The sequence below is a fragment of the Falco cherrug genome, chromosome 9 (genome assembly GCF_023634085.1).
Source record: "Falco cherrug isolate bFalChe1 chromosome 9, bFalChe1.pri, whole genome shotgun sequence".
In the NCBI taxonomy this organism is placed as follows: domain Eukaryota; kingdom Metazoa; phylum Chordata; class Aves; order Falconiformes; family Falconidae; genus Falco; species Falco cherrug.
The window spans coordinates 16,947,429-16,964,585 of record NC_073705.1 but is presented as its reverse complement, the minus strand read 5'-3'; the positions used below and the strand labels follow the sequence as shown (position 1 = coordinate 16,964,585).

Here is a 17,157-nt window from a genome sequence, read left to right as displayed (position 1 = left end):
CAGCCAAGTTTATTGGGACAGGTGGAGACCTCAGAGATAACATTCCTGCAGCCACAGAGAGCAATCGTGGGATGCGCTGGGGTGCAAACTCTGCTTAGACATTGTACAACACACACAGAGCAAGATACTACAACTTTTTTCCCCTAACCACAGGGATACAAAACAGAACAAGTTTCAGAATTAGAGCTCATGGTTTAAAACCCAACTGCTAGACAAAGTCGGAGGAATCAGACTTTGCAGGCTCCAGCCCCTGAAAAGCAGCACATCCAGAGTCTTTCATCTACAAGGCCAGAAATGAGGTGAGACCTTGGGCTTGGGCTTCAGGCATTTGCTGGAGGAGCTGCTTCAGAGCTGGCCACATTGCAGCAGCCACCACTTTCCCAGCAGAGCAGCCACATCACTAGACAGATTTAGTAGCAGAGATGTGGGTGATGCTACAATCTCTGTAGATATGTACCCCCACCCCCCAAAATACCTCCCCCCTGCCCTTTGCACCACACGCTTTCCCAAGTGCTGCCAAATGGAAAACAGTCAAGAACCCCAGTGAGTGAGCCACAGGTACTGAGCAGGAGAGATCGAGGACATTGCAAATCTCTCATGTTCCTGCAAGAGCAGTGTAAAATTCCCTGGGGATCCTGGAAAAGGGACCATGCCCCACACTACAGGATGAGTTTCCTGCTAGCATAGCCAGATCCAGGATCAGAAAGCTCAAGCCTCAGGACAACCCTGCAAACAGGCACCTTGGAGACTTAACATCAATGAGGAACATTGCATTGGGTTTGTGCGGCAAGGTTTGGGTTAGCAGCAGGGCTACATGCTTCTATGAGGAGCTTCTAGAAACTTCCCCTGTGTCCAATGGAGCCAATGCCAGCCAGCTCTGAGACAGACCCACTGCTGGCCAAGGCCAAACCCATCAGCGATGGTGGTAGTGCCTCTGGGATAATCTTCAAGGAAGGAAAAAAACCACCACAAAACCAGAGGATTGCAGCCAAAGAGAAGAGTGACAATATGCAACAGCAACAACTCTGCAGACACCCAGATCAGTGCAGGAGGAGGGCAGGAGGTGCTCCAGGCGCCAGAGCCGAGATTCCCTGACAGCCCATGATGAAGACCTTGGTGAGGCAGGCTGTCCCTCAGCCCATGGAGGTTAGCAGTGGAGCAGATCCCCACCTGTAGCCCCGGGAGGACCCTGCACCAGGGCAGGGGGCTGCCCAAAGGAGGCTATGACCTGTGGGCAGCCCACGCTGGAGCAGGTCCCAGCAGGGCCGGTGGCCCCATGGAGAGAAGCCCAGGCTGGGGAAGGGCTGGGGACCCCGCGGGGACCCCCACTGGGGCCAGCTGAGCCTGGGGCACTGCGCCTGTGGGAAGGACCCAGGCTGGGGCAGTGTGTGAAGAACTGCAGCCCACGGGAAGGGCTCACACTGGAGCAGTTTGTGGAGGACTGTCACCCATGGGAGGGACCCCAGGCTGGGGCTGGAGAAGAGTGTGAGGAGCTTCCCCCTGAAGAGGAAGGAGCAGCAGGGACAGCGCGTGAGGGACTGAGCACAGCCCCACTCCCAGCCCCTGCACTGCTGATGGGAAGAGGGAGAGAAATCAGGACATAAGTTAAGCCTGGGAAGAAGGGGGGGGGGGGGGGGGGGGGAACGTGTTTTAAGATTTGGTTTTATTTCTCATTATCCTACTCTGATTCAATTGGTAATAAATTAAACTGATTTCCCCAAGTCAAGTCTGTTTAGCTGTGACAGTAATTGGTGAGTGATCTCTCCCTGTCCTTATCTCTACCCATGAGCCTTTCACTGTATTTTCTCTCCCCTGCCCAGCTGAGGAGGGGAGCAATGGAGCAGCTTTGGTGGACACCTGGCACCCAGCCAGGGTCAGCCCACCACAAGCATCAGCACATCCTTCCCTTTATAGCATGCCTCTTGCTGTGCCCAATATCCCCATTTAGGGGAGCGCAGAAACAATTCCACATGCTGGCTTGACGCACCAAGGGCTGCAAAGGGGGAAAAAAACCCCACACATCCTTTCTCACAGGAAGCCTGTAAAAGCTTGGAAGCATGGACTTAACAATGCAAGTTCACCCCAAATGACTCTCCGTCTTTAGCTCCTCTACCCACTGTCCTGCACACCAGCCTCTGTGCTAGCTCCCACCCAGGAACAGGGTGGGAGAGGGGCACGCTGGATCTCTGGGCATGGAGGGACGATGCCTGGCCCACACTCCACCACAGCTACCAGACCATCTTTACCAGCAATCCGTTACCGGACATCCCGTTTCATTAGGGACACGCCATCAGCCTGCCAGCTCATGCAGCCTCGCCCAGCTGGCTGCCCAATTTATTCCACCTGCCCCAACTCAGGGACACGAATCTGTGTCAGACGATCTGGAGTTATTATCTGATTAGCCTATTTGATATTGCAGTGCCTAATTCAATACCCATTGAAATCAAAGGCCCCTTGATCTCAACAGGCACTAAATCAAGCCCTCATTCCCTCCAGCCGAGCACAACCGTCCTGCCTTCACCGGTTACTCCAGCAGCCTAGGCCACCACTACATAATTAGAGGGCATAATGCTGGGTTTAACCCAGCACACCAACATGGTTTTTCTTATCAGTTGTGAATTTCCCCTTGCTTTGGACTTCGTTCCAGAGGAGTTAAGTGCTATTAAAGGCTTCTGTAACCACTCGCATCTGAGGATCTCAAAGCACCACAGAGACACCAGTGAGTTCTGTTAGCAACTCTCCTAGGAGAGTTTGAGCAGGGTTTAATACAAGGCAGAAATGGAAGCACTGGGAGATTAAATTGGGTCTATCCCAAAATGTCCCTGGGCCCAATTACCATCTTGCTTTCACTCCAGATGCAAGTCAGAAGTAACTACACCCTGAGTTGCAGGGCTGGAAAGAGAACAGAAATCTGGCCCATTGCACACAAGCTGCAATTTGAGATGCTATTTATTTTTCTTTTGCTCATTCAGGAGCAGAGCTGCCCGTGTTAGCAGCCACGTCAGTTCTTGGCTGCACAGAACCCAGGCTGAAAGACAAAGCAGCAAAGGGAAGAACAAACCGGCAACCACTCCATGCTGTGTAAACGAGTCGAGGATAATTTCTGGGAACCCGACACTTGTGCCTGACGCATTCTAGGGTGAAAGGGGACACGAGATCCCAGCTTTGCCACCTCCTGGAGACATGTTCCTCAGTTCAGCCTTTTGCAAGATGAATCTGAGGCAGCAGGAAGACATCCACCGTGATCTGGCCACATATTACTGAGCCTTGGAGTCTGTCCGATCCCGGGAACCCCATAGGGTGGCAACGGGGGATAAAAGGGACCCAGAGTTCCCTGCCAACAGCATCGCCCTGTCCCCATCTTCCAGGCTGTCCTTGAGCAGGGGCTGGGAGGAACCAAAGGAAGGGAGTGCTCCTGCCTCCAGCACTAGATATTCAACATTTGCAGCTCCAGCAACAGCAGCCAAGATGGTAAAAACTGTTGCAAGAGCAGCAAGGAGAGAGGGATGGGGCCAGGCAGCGAGCAGTATACAGCCTCCCTTGCTAGAGCAATCACTTCCCATTCTGCTCTGCCAAGAGCAGGAAAATCCCTTCCATAAATAGAACAAACAAATAAATAAAATAAAACCCTGGGGCTGAGGGAAAAGGAGAAAAATCCAGCACCAAACTAAGGCAGCGTGTTGGCTGTGGGGCTGAGCAGCAGGAGCAGCAAACAGTGGAGTTCACAGCAATCGGCACTGGGAGCTGCGGGGTGGGTGGTTTATAGGCCAAAAAAGTGGCTTTATAAAACTGGATCTTTAAATATTTGCTCTGAGTCTTGAGTCCCATCTGCTGTAGTAGTTAAATGCTCACAATCCTTGTGTGCATCCGGGTCCCACAGCAATTTGGGGAGAGTGGCTGCAGCACGGCAGTGATTCTCTGCCCCTGTGCAGACCCAGGTTCTCCGAGCACAACACTGACATTTCCATGCAAACCCTGACTCTTCCTCCCCGAGCTGTAGAAGAAATAGATGTGAAAACCAGTGGTTCCTTTCCCACTTCTCAAAAAGGAATTGCAATATTTTTAGCCAAAAAATCCAGATCTGCTCATTTTGGTGATGATGGAAACATCACTGTCTGAACCAGCTACTCCAGAATTAACACTCAGGGAATCGCAAGTTGAGCATGCAACATCACAAGAGCCAACGCTATCATCTACTTTGGGGGTTTGCAGGCTGGACACAAGGACTCTCCAGGCCACCTGTGGCTGCTCATGGCCCTGGGCAAGCCTGAATGCCAGGTCCCCAAAGGGCAGCAGGGAAAAGTGGTTCCCACATGGTGGAACGGGCATGACCAGCTTCCCAACCGACTTCCAGCATAGCAAAAAGAAACATGAGAAGACTGAATTCCGCCAGTGCCAAGCCAGATGCCTCTGGGCTTCGGAGTCCTGCTGAAACCCCACAGTCCTTTCAAGCAGCTCCAACAGGCTCAGGCGAGGCAGGAGGACACCTCCCCTTTCCTGGTCAGAAGCGGAGAATTTAGGACTGGGTAGTCAGAAGACGCTGGAGGCACAGAGCAAGGAGACCCCAAAACACAGTGGATAGAGGTTAACGTTTGCATTCCTGCCAGAGAAAGGGCAGAGCAAGGATTCAGACAGAAGAAAATAGGCAGCATGGGAGCAACAGGAGGCAACGGGAAGTGAGGCAGAGGGATCTGCAAACCAAACAAGCCTGTTCCCTGCACACCTCTGAACCAGCAAGGCCTCAAGGCTCTGGATCAGACCCTCGATGCTCTGTTCAAGCCCACCAGTCTGTCCTCTTCCTGGGACCCAATGTGTCCAGGCACTCACCTGCAAATATCCTGTATTCATGGCCCTAGTGCTGCTTGAAAGGGGGTGGGGTGGGCTGGGTCATCACTTGCACCTTGTCCCCAGGCTGCTATCTGTGAACGGGGCTCAGCCTTGCCTGTGGGGCAGCCAAGACTGTGGGCTGTGAACTGTGAACTGTGAACTCAAGGGGAGCCAGAAGACTTCCAGAAAGGTTTGCCACATGAGTGGTGCCCTTCCCACAGGTAACATCCATGGCAGGCATGTCCAGCACCCCAAGCCACTCAGCCCAAACAGCAGGTCTGAAAACCACGTGTCACCATGCAAGGGAAGCTTGCAGCCTGACAGAAGAGCTCATGCACCAACCATGGCTGCCCACTCCTTAGCAAAGACTTTTTGCTGGGTTTTCCACCTCCAATCTCCACCCTTTCCTGTGCTTGGGAACTCTGCTCCTCCCCAGCACAGAAACTCCCCCGGTTCTTTTGCAAAAGCAGCAGCTGTTGGCATCAGAGAGTCCTAGCATGTCCCTTCTCACTCCTGCATGGGATTTTGGGGTGTCCAAAGACACTCTCTCACAGGCCCCCAGAGCTCATCTTGTCCAAGGACAGCATTCAGGGTTTTGCCTGCAGAGGGCAAGGAAGGAGGGACCTGGCCAAGCCCTCATGGGGCATCAGCCTGGGCAGAAACCTTGCCTCTATGTGTGGAGCAGACAGGAGGTCACAGTACCCTCCCAGGAACAGCTTGGCACCATGCAGGGAGCAAAGGAACACAATTCAGGCACAATTCCTGGCTCAGATATGGCCTGAGCCTGCCCAGGTCTGAGCTCTTCTGTGAGCTCAAATCACAGGGTTTCTGAAGCTCCTTCACTCTCGGAGAAGCAAACAGCTGCAGCAAGCTGGATTTCTGACCATGCTACTGTAGGGCCTTCATTTCCCAACTGACTGTCTCCAGGTGAGAAACACATGCTGACCTTCCCCACACAGCACCCAGCCCTGCCTGTGCCAACCTGCCATCCCTCCCCTGCACCCTCCTGCCTCCTCCACCCTTCCTCCAGCCCCCCCAGGGCCAAACACACTCGTTTGCTTAAGAGCCTGAAGATGTATCTACAGCACAGGGGAGCAGCATCCAGGCTGCTTCACTTTCTGCTCTTCTCCTCCTCTACCTCTTTGCTGAAGCACGAGAGCTTCTGCTCTGCACCCCACGCTGCTGAGCAGCCTCCTCCTCCCCAGCTCAAGAAGTCTTTCCTCTCCCTCCCTTTGCATTGAGTCTGCTGAGCAGCTCGGAAGCAGCCTGCATGAAAGGTACTGACAAAATAAAGTTGGATTGTACTGCATTATTGAAAAAGTGACCTCCAGTGGTCAATAAAGCCTTTGCCCACCGTTTCCAGGCAGCGGTGCCTGTTGTCAAGCTCTGCCTCGGTTCAGCAGGACGGCGGTTCGTCTCTCCCAGTCCTGGCTCCCACGGGTGCCTCGTTAAAATCAGAGTCTGCACTTTGGTAACAAGGAGCTCAAAGCACTTTAATGCATGGATCCAATCATGAATGCAAACAGGCTGCAGGCGAGAGAGCAGCGTAACACCAGTCTGTTCTCCCCATCTCCATCCTCACAGCTACCGGCTTTGGGCAAAAGCACAGGGTCTGGTAAGAGAAGTTGGCAGCGAGCACAGTTCTAGGGCACGGCATTTTTTGGTTTTACTGCAAACCTTCAGCCATGCTGCATGGGGAGAGGGCGGGAGGGGTTCAAGGGACATCACTCCCTGCATTTCAGCAGCGCCGTGCTCAGTGCCTGGACCTAGGAGAAGGCTGATGGACCCAGTGCAGGTAGCACACGGGTTCCTCCTGAAGATGAGCTCCTCTGCACTGCCGTGTTCCCACTCCTTTCACATTTTATTTCTATGAACGATTGCACAACTAGCTTCCTCCTTCCTTCCCCTACCCCAGCTGCAGAAGGCAGATCTATCCCAGCCACATGAGACACTGCTGGAGGAGGTTAACCCTGGCATGGAGGGGGAGCAGCCCACCAGCAGCACTCCTCTCCCAGGCACCCCATTCTCCACACCAGAGCCTGAAGCACAGCCTCGCCTAGGGAAAGCAGAGCTGTTTTACCTCCGCATCACACACAAGAGGCATGGGTGCCCCGCTGCATGCACGCACACGCAGCCCCATGCCACCGGGAGGAACACACAAGAGAGATGGTGACAGTCCTGTTTGCAGGATCAGCAGTTCCTGCACATGCAGCAGCTCGCTGGTGAGCCTGGGTGCTCCCTCACCTATGGATCCAGTCCCCTCTCCTTCCCCCCCTCCTTTTACAGCCTCAGCAAGGCAGGCAGCACCCCCTCACCTTCCCCCAGGCAGAAGGCCAGCTGGGAGCTCCAGGTGAGCGTGTTTTTCTTTACCTTCATTGGGATTACTTTCACATAGGGCCCAACTGCAAAAAGCTGAGCCTTCCAGCACATCAGGCAAGGCCAGAGAAGAACCAGCATCCCCCAGAGAAAGGGAGGGAAAGCCCTAAAGCAGCCCATCGTTTAAGGATCCTGCTTCATCTCCAGGTGCCAGTGCCACCATAGCAAGGGATGTCTCCCACCCAGTTTGAAGAGGAGCACAGCAGAGGCCATCCCCTTCAGGTACTGCACCATCTCAGGACCAGCACTGCTTGGGGACAATGTCCTCCTGACCTCCTCTGGGATCTGAGCTCAGGGAACAGCCCCAACACCTTCGCAAGCCAGGCCAGGCTGGGAAGAGCTCCCTGCGCCTTGGCAGACACTTGTGATGGGAGCTGGAGCCTTTGCAGCATCACCTCCTGTTCCTGCCAGGGAAATCTGCACAGGGCAGATAACAAGCTTCGAAGACACATTGCAGAGGGGGTCACCAGCTAGCAGGGTCTGGGAAACACAGGCAGTGAGGAGCAGGGGGAGAAGGGGCTAATTAACCATCTCCTTCCCCAAGGGGATTGGTTTAGACAGCATGAAAGATTAAAGGTCTCAAGGATGCAGGGGGAGGTGGAGGGGTAGAATCTCCTCCCATGCATGGACACAGACAGGCACCACAGAACTCGTCAGGACCAGGCTATGAGCTATGGACATGATCTAGCACACCAGGCAAGGAGATAACCAACAAAATGATCTCCTCCTAAATTTAGCAGCCACCATGCATATCATCTCCCAAACCTTCACCCCCACAGCCCACCCCCAGAGCTGTGCAAGGCTGATTTCCATCAAGGGCTGTCTTGGAAGAGACTCCTTCTATTTCAACCCATCTGCCAAGTGCAGGCAGCCTTCCCCAGATCAGCTCCCCTCTTCTGCAGCATGCCAGCAGCATGGACCAGGATCCTAAAGCAGCGCACCCATGGCACAGAGACAGCAGTTGCCTACATACTACCTCAAAGCAGTCTCCCCTCACACAAAACACGGGTGTTTAGTAGCAGGATCCTGGCACATTTATTGTACCCTGTTGGTGGAACAGCTACCTCCTTCCGTTATTCTGAGGTTCGCAGCCCTGGGATCAAGAGCAAGGGCAAAGCTCACCATTCCCCTCTGGTAGGCATCCCAGCAGCTCTCTCCTTCAGCTGTGCAGTCACACAGCTCTTGCAGCCAGCAACTGGTACGTGGATCCCTCCCACGAGGGTAGGAGCAAGCAGCTCTAGCTGAAATAGTGATTTCAGTGCTGCTCTCCAGACCTCAGCATCTGGCATGGCTGCAGTGCCAAGGGCAGGACACCTTCAGCAGTTGCTCTGTTCTGCAGCAGGTTGCAAGATCCCAAAGGAGAAGTCAACCCTGACACTCAGAGGGTCAAAATCACAAGGCTGAACCCCACTGCCTGCAACAAGAGGGAAGAGTCTTAGGGTGGCCACGCATGGACAAGAGGGAGGGAAGATGAAGGGACTCAAGCTTTTGGGGTAACAATACAGCCAAGCCCCAGCCACCTCTAGACTACAAAGCGTCTTTCCTCCTGCCTTGGATGGGTGAGCTCACTTCACCAAGTGAAGGCCACCTAGATACAAAGCTTGGCACAGTCCTGACACTGCTGCCATGGGTGATGAGGAACAGAAGATATCAGCAGCTCCAGGAGCTGCAAGTATTCCCCATGACACCCCACAGAAAGGGTGGCTGTTTTGAAGTGCTGTGAGCTCCTGCTGGGACATCTCACACCATCTGGTCACATATCCCTCTCCTTCTGCATGTGCTGCCAGCATTCAGCCCCTTCTCCTGGTAAGGTCACTCGTGGTGAGAGCAGCTCTGGCAAGAATACACTCCCCTCCAGGCCCCCTCCCCCTGCCCCAGACAGGGTAGAGCATGGTACAGAGGATTCGAATTTCCCTTTTTGCCACTTTTCATGGCACCGAAGGACAAGCTGGGCCAAGCATCACTTCACACAGGTGCAGGTGTTGTTCCAAGCTCTGGCAGGGTCCAGCAGATCCTCCATCACTAGCAGGACCTGTCTGGCTACAGTCAGCCACACATAACATCCATTTCTCTCCAGAGATGAGGACACACTGTACCCTAGGTGTGAGTCAAGCCTGGGTTTGGGGATCCAAAGGCACCCAGCTTCAACCACCTAAAGCTTTGACTTCAAACCTAAAGCTGAGCCTTAGAGCTGGGTGGAGGCAAGGGACAGGGTGGGATCCCGTCATTGCTTTTGCAGGTCTCATTTGGAGCTGCACGAGCACAACCCTCCACAAACAGGCATCACATCCAACCCTGTGTCCCAAGTTACAGCTTTGTAGCTTCAGGCTTTAGAAGTTTTAAATAATAACAACTTATATCCTCGCATCTCAGATCAAGCTCCCTTTTGGATCATCCAAGCCTCAGCCAGGAGTGCTAAACCAAACAGGCAGGACCAGTAAATGTTCCCATCCTACTTCTGCAGAGTAAAGCCTCCACTCCACACCCTTCCAGTCTGCCCCTGGGGTATCTGTCTGACAGGCAGAGCAAGGCTTTGGTGTTTAAGGCAGCTTAATCCTCCAACCTTTACATCAGTGGGGCCAGATCCTGGCTGTCTTGATTTGCCCAGGGTTGGGCCCCTCTTGATTCACCTGAGGTTGGGATGCAGCTGGGAATGGGGGGTGGGGAACTGCAAGAAGGGGCACAATTTGCAGCCATCACACACCAAGCCCTTTTCTCGCCTCCCCTGCTGCCTGTGCCAACCCCCATGTGCTCTGCCAGGCAAGTGCGGCTCAGCCCAGCACCAGGAGGCTGTGGGGCTGAACCTGCCCGCGCTGGTGCCTCAGGGCCGGCCAGGCGCGCTGAGCCCTCCCCCGCAGCCCCTCTCAACTTCTGCCTCCTCGACAAGCCCTCACGGCATTTTGGAGGGCTCCCCCCCTTTTTTCTTTCCTGCTCTTTTTTGTCTTCAGTCCTCCTAGTGGGTGGGGAAAATCCCGGGTGTCAGACTTCAAAAGGGCGGCACTCGCATGGCGTTGGTGTCAGCACGGTGCGGTGGCCTGCACTGAGCCCCGAGCCCTGGGGAGCCACCGCGCCCCCGCAGCCTGCACCAGGCCCCGCAGCCTGCACCCACCTGCACCAAGCCCGCACCAGGCCCCGCAGCCTGCACCAGGCCCACACCAGGCCCCGCAGCCTGCACCCAGCCTGCACCAGGCCCGCACCAGGCCCCGCAGCCTGCACCAGGCCCGCACCAGGCCCCGCAGCCTGCACCCAGCCTGCACCAGGCCCGCACCAGGCCCCGCAGCCTGCACCCAGCCTGCACCAGGCCCGCACCAGGCCCCGCAGCCTGCACCCAGCCTGCACCAGGCCCGCACCAGGCCCCGCAGCCTGCACCCAGCCTGCACCAGGCCCGCAGCCTGCACCAGGCCCCGCACCAAGCCTTGGGAGGCCACTGCACCCCCCACAGCCTGCCCCCACCAGGGCCTGGCACACCACCTGAGCCAGGGAGGGGGGTGCTTGGCTGCGGAGCCCTGCTCATGGGGTGTGTGGGGCTGGCGTTCAGCCCCCTGCCAACAAGCCCACCCCAAAAGCAGAGCCCCTGGGAATCAGCCTTGCAGGAAGGAAAGCGAGACCCTCGCCTTCTCCTACCCACTCAGCACCACATCCCTGGCAGCAGCTTTGTGGCACGAGGTAGCCCTGCCACGTGCCCCATGACGCATTTTGGTGGCACAAGACAGCCCTAGGATGCATTGCACCAAATATTTTGGTTTGTGCGCTTGAATTTCGCTTTTGGTCTGGGTGATTTTTCCAAAGACTGTGCCCAATTGTACAGGGTGGCCAGACCAAGGAAGAAGCAGAGCGTAGACCAGCACAGAGACACATGATGTGCTCTGTGCTATGCAGCCAAAAACCAGGAGGCACGAGGAGGCAGCCAGTCCTCTGCAAGAGCTTCAGTGGATGGAGGGATGGAGGATGAACAGCTGGACAAAGCCATCTGCACTGAACCTGCTGTGCTGTGCTGAGCTCGGGTGCTCTCTGCACACTGCAGAGCTAACGTGGAGTAACAGAGCTGCCAACCCCAGCCCTGCATTGCTCCTACCTACAGCAGCCCTGGTCCACACAAGCCACCTCTTTCACATCTCGTTTCCAGATTAACAGAACAGGGCAGTTTGGAGCTGGTGCTTTCATAACAAACCTGTTTTCTTTCCCACTGTCACTTGCAACAAAGAAAAGCAGGCACACAGACAGTGGAAGGAGATGAAGCATCTATTTGATTTTTCTATTGTACTCCTGAATAGTAAGTTAAAGCCTATTCACAGCTGATTTGGTTCTGTTTTCAATGACATTTGAGACCCTCAGGCTTCATGAGGAGACAAGCTCTCCCACAGAAGAGCTGGCAGGAGCCAGCCTTGCAGAGTTATGATACAGTTTGGTCCCGGGAGGCGAGTCAGAAACCCCACACAGAGAGGAAAAGGGGGATGCTTGGGGCAGGGGAGCCCAGACCTGCAAGCCTGCACCAGAAACCCCACAGTTAGAGATTGGAAACAGCTTCGCTCCCTGCCAGGAGCAGAAAGAAACGTCAGAGTGGCATTTTGTTGAAAGAGGATGAGCAGGAGCGTGGGAGTATGTGTTGATGCTCCCTCCCCAGAGGAAAAGGCAGAGTTTTCAGTGAGAAAAAGCTGTCCTGGCTCGGTAGCTGTGCCAGGGAGGACAGGGAGCACTGGACAGGCAGTGCTGCAGCCTCCCCTGATGTGGAGGGATATATCAGGGTGACTCTGGCAACCAGGTCAACCCACAGCATCCCTGGCAGCTCACCTTTGCCAGGCACTGCCTTGCAAGTATGTGTCATGATTTTGGTCCCACTCTCCCTGGCATGTTTGGATGCAGCATCCTTAGCCATGGCAGCCAGCACTGCCTGGGAATGGTCTCTTATACCACCTGCACTGCCAGACACACAGGCTCTTGAGCATCTGTACAGAGCATAGGACCAAATACCAGCATATACAGGACACCAGCCTACTAAAAGCCTTGAATAATGATTCCTGAATACATTGGAGGCACATGGCTGGGGACACACAACCGCTGCAGATGCCTGCTCTCAAAGCACCTCCTGTGGGCTCAGCTCCAGCAAGGTGCTGCGCTCCACCAGCCCGCAGAGCCAGCTGGGCACTGAGAAACAGTCATGCTTTCCCATGTGGCCCATACTGCCCAGCAAATACTCAACCTATGTCTAACCTAGTGAAAAGCCATCTGCTCCCTCTCTACATAAGCAGAGACCCCTGAGCACCTCACCACACAGATGCAGGAATGATGCTTTGAGCAGCACCCAGTTGCAGTGGAATAAGCCGCTGCTCCAAGATTGCTGGCACAAACCTTGATTTTAAGAAAGGGCTCAATGTCCTGGAGTTGCAGGACTGCTTGAGGGAGGAACGTCCTTGCAGTGAAGTAGCCAAATAGCAGCCCCCACATTTCCCACTGTGAGCCTTTCCCAAGGAGAGGCAGGGCAGGAGGTCCCTAGCATCTCCCCAGGGCTGCCACCAGCAAACCCTTCAGACACCCCAATGCCCCTCCAAAAGGATTTCCACTGCAGGACCTGGGCAGGAGGCCAGGAGCCGAGGGAAGGGGGCTGCTGTTCCTCCAGCCTGCCAGCCACAGGGGATGCATGTGACTAGGTGTTGGCTTGGGTTTCCAAGCCCTGCGACAGCACCAGCTGCTCCTGCCCATCCCTCTCCCCCCAAACAGGCCCACAGATCAGGTTTCCCGGGACACTACCTCCAGGTGAGTCCCCGCAGACCTGGCCAACTTCCCCCTCTCCTCAGCCATTCCACAGAGATGCCAGACCAGCCCTTTAGCAGGTGAGCACTGGAGCATCCCTGCTGGCTCCAGCCAACACATCGGCAAGGGAAGCCAGCACATCCCACCTCCTGCAAGCCCCGGGGATGCAAGAGCTGTGCTGGGCGCAGGGACTTGCCCCAGCAGAAACCAGATATGGGCCACTCCAGAACCAAAAATAACTTGCCAGCTGCCTGGGAAGAGAGGAGAGCCAAGTGTGCACAGATCACGCACATGTCAGGAGGGGAGTCATCTGCATCCATCTTCAGGGATAATGGGGGGGAGCATGATTTTTGGTGCAATTCAATGGATAACAGCAGAGCAGCAGGGCAAAACAGCCTCCAGGCTTTTTTGGGCAGCAAAGCAGCAGACGGCCAATACCCCCAGGGCCCCATCCTCCATCTGGGGAAGAGCTGCCGTGCCTGGGAGCTGCAGAGAGCCCCGGTGCAGCTGTGCCAAGGAGCAGAGACCCCTGCTTGGTCCCTCCTCTCCTCCCCCAAGAGGCAGCAGCAACAGCAGCAGCCGCCAGAGCAGCTGGGAGCCCAGAGAACTTGCAAACTCGTGCTGGGTTGGGATGACGTTCTCCCATCCCCATTCATTCCAGCAGCAGTCACCCAGAAATGCTCTCCCAGCCCGAGCAGGGGTGAGTGGTGCTCAGAGCAGGCTGGAACAGCAGGAAAGAAAATCCAGATGTGCAAACCAGAGCAAGGAGGCACCAGGCTCTGTTCACATCTCTTGCCAGCCTCCTGCCAGAGGCTCTTGGTGTAGCCACACCTTGTATTTTCAAGAAACAAGAGCCCTGATCCTCAAAGCTTTCGGGAAGAAGATAAAATAGATTTTTTTTCCTTGGGTTAGCCCTGATGGCCAACCCAGGGCTCAGGAATGATGGGGGCACAGAATCTAGAGCTGCCTTCAGCATGAATGCAAGCAGTTGGACTCCACGAACAACAGCCCTTTGAGCAGACCCTGTCCATATCAAAGAAGTATGTTTTTCCAATTTCCATAATTACACACAATCACTAACAGGACAGGGCCATAGGGTTAGGCTGAACTACAGAAGCAGCAGGTAACATCTCTGCATGAACCCACACTTCAAGGAATAATTTTTCCCTGATCATTCCCAAGTTCTCCACTTTTCATGCCTCTTCCCCAGCAAGGCGTTCACAACTTGATATATTTCAGAACCTGTCACCTCACAGCAGGTCAAGATCTTCCCCAAAACCCAAGCAAGGAGCAGAAAGACCTGGCACAAGTCACTTGGTGCCCCAACTTTGTCACCCTCCTGAAGGCACCAGCATTGCTCATCTCCAGGCATGTTTACCACAGCCCAAGGGAGGGCATTCGCAAGGCACACCTCATGAAAAAGCCCTATAAAATAGTGCCGAGCCCTCAGCAGGTACAAGAGGACCTCAAAGAGCAGAGCCACAGCGGAGCTGACCTCAGGGGGAAGGAAGGAACATTTCCTGCCAGACTTGGGAGGGAAGCTGCCAAAAGCAATGTGAGGGTGCAGTATTGCAGGATGCCAGTGCTTGCATGCACCCGCTGCCTCCTGGGGTTGTGCACGGGATCAGGGCTGCTCTTGCTTTCCCCAGGCCAGCCTCCCCAGGCAGGAGACAAGCAGGAGCTCAGTGCTCCCACAGCTGCCATTCTCCCTGCTCCAGCAGTGGGAGAAGAAAGCGGCATCAAACAAGCCTTGAGCTGTCAGCTCCCCAGCACCCTTGGCAGTGCTGCCCATGCCAGCATGGTACCCCTCCACCTCCTTTTCCCCGTGGCATCGCTGTGTCTGCAGAGACAGAAGGAGCAGCTCTGCTTCCCAGTCCAGGGGTAACAGCAGCCAGGGGAGGATGGAGCCAGTTGCTCCCCATCTCCCAGCCCCACAGCACTGCCCCAACCAGGGGGGTATCTCCTTCCTGCTGCCCCAGCTCCTGGTGCAACAAGGGCCTAGGAGGAAACCCCTGCACAGGGCCATCACTTCCCCAGGAAAGGCTCATTGTGTAGGGTAGAAGAGGAGGCCCTGGCACTCTGCAGGTCCACTGTCATCTCCCTGCAACGGTATGGGCAGAGCTGCTCTGTCCAGGGCTTCCTGTCCTTTTCTAGAGGGGGCAAGGCACTGGCTCATCTCCCACACCCAGACTCTGCTTGCTGTGCTTCATCAGGAGAGCCTTCATGAAGTTTTGGACCAAAAGTCTCTGGTTGCCATCAGCAAGTCTTCTGGGAAGGAGGTTTTAGAGCCTGGCACTGCACACTCTGCCCAACCAGTCTTACTGGGATGGGGAAAAATCCTTACCTCTGCTCTCCAGTGTAGGTTCTTGAAGCACCCGCTGAGGGTTAAGACCTTGCTGTCCTGACCCTCAGCATCCCGAAGGACTGAGTGCTAACTCAGACACACTAAGAAAGCAAAAGCTCCACATTGGTGCTCTGCACCATCTAAAAGCCTGTTACTTCATTTCACTTGCTCTTTCATTTTAAGCTAGCCACCAGTACCTTGGGAAACACAGGCTAGAGAGACTTCAGATTTATTTTTGAGAGCTTAACATCCATTATGCTCTTAAAAAATTTATGCCTTTAAGCATCTCCACAGTGGCTGCTGAACACCCATTAAAAAAATTTCATCCATTGCTTAAGCCTGACAAGTCTCACCTTCAAGAGATACCCATAAAGACCTAGCAAGACACTCAGCTTGAGCCCTGGGCTCCTAAGACCTGACCACAGCACAAATAGCCTTGGGAAAGCCGTTATTCCCCCAAGAGAGCAAAACACAAGAGGTGAAGTTTATATCCCAGAGCAACCACTATGCACTGACTTTGCTGCAGATGACTGTGGCAGGACAGCTTGATGTGTCAGTTGGAAATGCAATTAACTTCAATGTGCAAGGGGATAAAAGAAGAACTGAGGTTCCTATGGATGCAGTTGCTTGGCTCTTAATTCCTCTAGCAACACTAGCCTAGCGATTTTATCCATGTCTCATTTCTACCCTTCCCAGAGCAGGAAGAATTCCCTTCAGCCTTGGGAATGCCTGTGCGTGTGGGAAAATCACGCAGTGCACAAAACTGCAGTGCACCCGGGAGCTGTTTGCAAACAGCTTCACCTCCAGGACCCCCAGCTCACAGCTCCTGCAGTCTCCTCCAGCAGCTGTATTTCACCCTTTGGGGCTTCTGCTCCAACATCAGAGCAGGACGGGTCCAGGGTCGGGCTGGGTCCGAGCATCACTGCATCAGAAACAGTCAGCTCGGGGATGTGGAGGGGCGCGCACCTCAACCGCCTCAGTGCAGGGCTCTTCCAAGGCACCTGCTGCAACACAACCATCACAACGTGTTGGGCAGATGTGAGGCTGCTGATGCAAGTTTCTGAATGGCAGGCAAGGGAAGAAAAGCAAAAAAGAGTGAGTAACAGACAGGCCTGTAGGGGAGCTTTCCGGTGCCCACCTCCATCAGACAGCTTCACTAGCGCCCCGTGCAGCCCATGAACCTCTCCTCCCCCCCCACATGCTGTGAGGCTGTGATCCCAGGCACAGACAGGTCCCTGCTGCGCCAGGCACAGCACGCACACGTAAGGGAGCTGTTTGCAAGACAGAAAGTTGTCAGCATCGCAGCACCAAGGAGCACAGCGAGCACTGCATGAGTGCTGAGGGAACACTGAGTAAGGGACTGGACCAAGGTCAGGCAGTGTGGCTGCAGGCTGAGCCGTGCAGCCCAGGGCCGCAAGCACACACCAGAGAGCAGCCAGGCACAGCAGGAGGTGTTAGGCTGAGCCCCTACCCTCTCCCCTGCATCCAGGTGAGACAAATTTGTTTCCTCCTACACCATCATCCCCATTCACACCTCACTAGAAGAGATGCACGGGTCACTCTGTGCTCCCACACGCTGCTGGGCTGGCCACAGCTGGGGAAGGACCTCCAGGGCTGCTTATTCAGCATCCATGAGGCAGCGGGTTAGCTGCACCTGCAGCACAGAAGCAGCATGGTCTCCCTGCACCCTGGGTTTGTCACTGGATGCAGCAGCCCACAGCTCACCGCAGGCAGCCTCTCCTACTCCACTGCTTCCTTTTGCACAGAAAAATGACACGGTGCTGACTCCTCTGCAGCCCAGAAGGGTTTCTGCTGCCTTTGATGCACCCAGGAGGTCACTGCTGCACAGGTTGTCATCC

The 17,157-nt window shown here is 54.9% G+C and overlaps 1 protein-coding gene across 3 annotated transcripts in view; it reads right to left on the bottom strand.

The window, feature by feature from the left end:
• Nucleotides 1-17,157, bottom strand: part of LOC129736832 (uncharacterized) — a 126,591-nt gene that overhangs the window by 100,418 nt on the left and 9,016 nt on the right. The window contains exon 4 of one of the 3 annotated variants that reach the window (XR_008733914.1): nt 8,060-8,617. The exons of 1 other annotated variant lie outside the window; for it this stretch is intronic. The gene's annotated coding sequence lies outside the window, so the exon portion shown is untranslated. Of the gene's footprint in view, nt 1-8,059; nt 8,618-17,157 lie in introns of those variants that run through there. One more of the 3 variants, XR_008733913.1, reaches the window with a different exon arrangement.